Source organism: Quercus suber, unplaced genomic scaffold (genome assembly GCF_002906115.3).
Source record: "Quercus suber isolate HL8 unplaced genomic scaffold, Cork oak 2.0 scaffold_142, whole genome shotgun sequence".
In the NCBI taxonomy this organism is placed as follows: Eukaryota; Viridiplantae; Streptophyta; class Magnoliopsida; order Fagales; family Fagaceae; genus Quercus; species Quercus suber.
Window position 1 is genome coordinate 1029184 of NW_027069603.1, and position 5437 is coordinate 1034620.

The window sequence follows — 5437 nt, forward strand, 5'->3', positions numbered from 1 at the left end:
GGGGGGGGGGGGAAAGAAAATTTCACGTTCAGGAATGTAAAATAAATGAAACTAGTCTATAACCCGTGCAATGCCTGATAATATTAACATAATGTTTTCTCAAAAATACATCTAATTATATGCATTACAATGTCACATGAAACACATCACTTTTTGTTTCCCTCTCTCTCTCTCTCTCTCTAATAAAGAGCATAAAACCTAGCACGATAATGAAAAAATTAATGAGATTTTCAAGCATAACAAAAGTAGCACTGTTTAAATTATCCTTGATGTAAACATTGGATACATTGAATGCAATAAATATGTGATGTCTAGTCATTTTCACTGTTCTTACAAAGCAAACTCATACTGTTTTATCATCTTACAAAGTAAACATGTGATGTAAATTACAACTAATGATGCACAAAAATCGTCAGTGAGTTTATAGTCCACACACATGCTAATGGGTGTACCTAAAGAACAAAAGAGAAGAACCAATCAAAGGGGACCGGTAGTGTACTGGCCTAAGACCCTCCAAGATTAAGTCAGTGATAGAAGAATCTTCAAAACTCAAGAGTGAAAGAGTTAGAGAGAATTCACATACCTTAAGAAGGATAAGGTTTGTGGTTTATATAGTGGTAGAGAGTTGACCCGAATCCCTTAATACAGGGAAATTTCCTTGTAGAGAGAAGGGTCCCAAGATACTCGAGATCATCTTTCCATATATAAGAGATCTGATTGCGTGGTAGGGCCTTTGGTCATGATGTGCAATTAATTTCCACGTAAGGATGTGTGAGTGGGCCCCACATAAGCCCTATGGAAACCCTAAGGGGATGGGTTGTCAAGATCGAGGATTTCTTGATCCATCGGCCCATGGGTCAATCATCCCTTTTAGGGTCGGTCATCCCTTTTGGGGTCGATCAGGGAGGTTCGGCACCCCATATCGATCAGTCAAAAATTATCCTCATCAACAACCAAAACAAACATAAGATTTTAACTAATTACAATTCCTTACCATAGGTGATAAAAAAAATTTATAAATTTAAAAATAAATAAATTTTAAAAATTAAAAACTAAAAATTAAAAATAATTAATAATTAAGTAATAATTAAAAAAAAAAAAAAGCATTATGAGATGGCGTGAAGGGGCTGAGTTTTGGCCAAAATTTCTATTGGATTCTCATGAGAGAATAAACTCCTTAGTTTATACCAATTAGGGGCAGTGGAGGTTCAGGGCTTTGGGAGAAAATGTATTTATAAGGAAAGGGATGTGAGGGAAAGAAAGAAGCAGAAAGGCAAAATTCTAAAACTTAATGATTCAATGATTTATTTGAGGAAAACATAGAACCTAGACTCTTCAATTAACCTTAACTCTCTATTAAAGGCTAATGACAGCTATCCATCTCATATATTATTATTATTATTATTATTATTATTATTATTATTATCTTTTTCTAAAGATTTTAAATAATTTTTTGACCCTCTAGAAGTGTTTACATCAAGGTCTAGATAGATATAGTGAGTTTCAATTTGCTCAACTGATAAAGTCTCTAATAGTTGAATAAGAAATTTGGTGTTCAATCCTCGCCTACACTAAAAACTTATTAATATCTTGGTCTGATGAAAAAGAGTATCATTAGAAGCGGACAACATAATTTAAAACTCTCTTTTTAAAAAAAAAAAAATCTAGATAGATATATATGATGTATCCAAATTTAATAATATAATTGATATATTATAGTCAATAAAATTTGTAGTTAAACTTAAAACTGTACCAAGTAGCTTCATGCCGTAGGACTATAAACGAGCCGAGCTTTGTCAAGTAGTGCATATTCAAACTTGGCTCATCAGAAAAAATCAAAAGCTCCAGCTTAACTTGAGCTTGTGACAAGCCTAAAAATAGTGTTTGAGCTTGAGCTCGTGAGAAAGCTAAAAAGCTTGAGCTTGGCTTGGCTTGGATTGATTAATTAATCAAGCCAAACTCAAGCTTAATATCAAGCTCAAACTCGAGCTTAGGTCAAGTTTTTGAGCTTGAGATTTTTTTTAAAAATTACATTATTAAATGCTTAAATCTCTAAAATTAAGAAAAACGAAAAAGAAAATAGTATACTCATTTTATCAGGCATATAGTCCTAATTATGATTAGCCATTATTCAAATTAATAATTTACAAAATTAAATGCATTCATTCATCATTCCTTGTTTACAACTTCAGCAACTGTTCAAAATACAATTTTTACATTCACGTTAGATGGTGAAGGACTAGAAAAATACCTCTTTGTAACTATTATGAATGAGAAAATACTACCATGTTTCATAACTTTACATTATATGATTGATAGGGAAGGATTGTATGTGGCCTACTTAATTATTTATTTATTTTTAAATGTAACTTTAGTCTAAAGTGATTCTTAATCAGTCTAAGGGGAAGGAAAAAATTAAGATAATATAGGTAGTGGTCTCATGTTGGCCATGTCATTATTAAGATATGTGTAATGAATATATTTAACTAACAAATATAAACTTATAAATGAGTCTATACTTGAATTGTCATGTATCAAGCCTAATAGCTCACGAATTTGTTCGTGAACAATTTTTTTTGCTTGGACTCGGCTTGTTTATCAAACGAGCCTAAAACTAAGGCTCAAGCTTGGCTTATTTTTAAACAAACAAACATAAAATATGATTTTAATCGAGCCAAGCCCGAGTTGTTCATGATCAGTTTGGTTCATTTACAGCCCTAGTAAATGAGTCATGTGCCTTTCCTAGGAGGAAGACAAGTCTACAAGTCGCTTTCTTCTAGACGTAGTACTCTTTTCTTCTCACATTGACTAATAAAACTCACCCTAAATGTAATTACAGAAGGTCACTATTATGAATTAAGTGGTTCTAGGGACGCAAACTATTTCACAATTTTCTTCCAAAAGAAAAAATTGTTTCACAACTTTTTACTATATTTCTGATGTGATAAGTTATGAGTGATTTTCTATCATTTACACATGGATCCACAATTTTTTTTTACCACTCATACTACCACATTGTAATTGTAATAAAGAAATTGTGTGATAGTTTATGGTACTAGATTTTTTCATCAGGAAACTAATCAACTCTTTGGTAGGTTTCTAGATTCAAATAATGATATTTGAAAATAAAATAAAAATGGTTCTCTATGTCCTAGAAAGTAATCAACTCTTTCGTGGCAAAGGAGACATGTGCCTTTCCTGGGAGGAAGACAAGTCTTTGTTCTGACTCTTGCTTAGATTAAGGTCATTTTTCCACATTTTTATCAATTTTGGTCAAGCTATATCACATGCGAAATTATTCCAGTCGGTTAATAACAAATCTTATAATATTATATGATATTACTATATTTTTGGGTAATTGATAGGATATTACTACTTGGCAGTGGACACAGTTCACTTGCTAATTTATCTTCTTTTTTCTTTTTTTCTTTTTTCTTTTTTTTTTTTTTTTTTTTTTAAGATCGCCAATTTATCATATTAAATCAACAAGTTGAATTTTAGTAAAATCATATACAGCTAGCAGTCCTGTTTAATATATAGCTAACATTCCAATGTAACCATAGATATTCTAGTCATTGATTAATTTGGACAATGGAATATATATCAAATTAATATTCCATTTAAAAAGTGATAGGCCACAATCTGAATGACCCCTTGTGATTAAACCAATTAACTAATTAGCCAAGTTATTAATTAATCAATTTAACATGCAAATATGTGGAAGCACAAACAAATCACCAAATAACTAAATATGCAGCGGAAATTAAATGACATGGTGATTTGTTTACAAATGGGGAAAAACTTCGCGGTAAAAACCCCACCGGGTGATTTTCAAGTCACCACTCCCGAAACTCCACTATTATCAAATCAAGCGGTTACAAGTAAAGGAATCCCAAGTACCTTACCAACCTACAGTTGAACCCTTACCCTAATACCCAATTTGACTTGATCTGTAGCGACAGTTCCCACCTTTGATGCACGGCTCCCAAGTACGTGACTAACCAATACGTGGATCCCAGTATGCAACTTCAAAACACCAACTTAAGGAAGAAAGGTTGGCTGCAAAGTTCTTCAGTTCATCCTACACGATGAAGATCAGGAAGATGCTTGGTCACAAAACCCTATGGTGCAAATACACAGTAACTTCTTCAGAGAAGATGAACTAGGTCAAGAACTTCGTCTTTGATCACAATTTGGTTAAACAGAGATTGCTCGATGCTTTTGCAACTTATGTCACACTTGACGGCTCTTAAAACAATCCTTTTATATGTTTAGGTTTTGGAGAAAAGAAGACCCAAAAGCATATTCACGGATCCCAAGAAAATCAGATCAAAAAATCTGAAATTTTAAATCTCGACAGATACAGGTGTCGAGCTTTAATGAAATTGCACTTCAGCTTGCTTTTTCTTGGACAGACTTGATGACTTCAACACTTGACCTTGAAACCTTGTTTCTTGAAGTACTAAAAACACCTGGAACTACCCAATTACAAGTAGAGTGCGTTTTGTCAAAGGATTAGCCAATTTACATATATAAGTGACATATGTTCTTTAACAAGTGAAAATACATATGTCCTAACAAAAAGGACTGATGAAATCGATTTTGCCCTCAAGAAAACGAGTTCAAATCTTCTGTCTCATCAATTGTGCTCTACTTCATACTCCACCAATAAAACTTAGACAACTAGTCTCTCTCATTAAATAAGATAACTCAGACTTTAATGAGAGAGGCTAGTTGTCTCATTTAATGAGATATCTCATTTAATGAAAAAGGTTAGCTGTCCAAATTTTATTGGTGGAGCATGAAGTGGAGTACAATTGATGAGACAAAGGATTTGGACTCAAAAGAAAACGACATATAAAAAAATTAATTACAAATTACACTCTTAAAATTTAGAATAATTTTAATTAATCTTCAAAATTTTCAAAAATGTGAACCATTCTCAAAACATTAGATGGTGTTTGGATTTGCTCTCTTTTGTCCTCGGTGTTGAGGTTGCCATTAAATGCCACTTAAGCTTGTCATATGCTACAATTAACCAATTAAATTGTGTTGTGCCATATCAATTAAATAACTTTTAAAAATAAAATAAATATATAAAACCAATTAAATCGTTCCATATCAATTAAATAACTTTTAAAAATAAAATAAACATATAAAATTTTCAGATTGCATAAAAAATTTTAAAACATTATTGTTTTTCCTAACATTTTTCTGGGTTTAGAAAATTTCAGATCCTGAAAGTTAGATCCTTTAGCGAATTTTAAAACCAAGTCCTTTAGCCAAGTTGAGATCAGACTTGACCCACTCTACGTTAAGGCAAAATTTTCAAGTCGACCATACCCATCAGAAAATTAAATACTTTTCCTTTTTGTTTTGCTTTTTAAAAAAATAATAATAATTTGAATCTCAACGTAACAATTTGGTTTTCAACTCC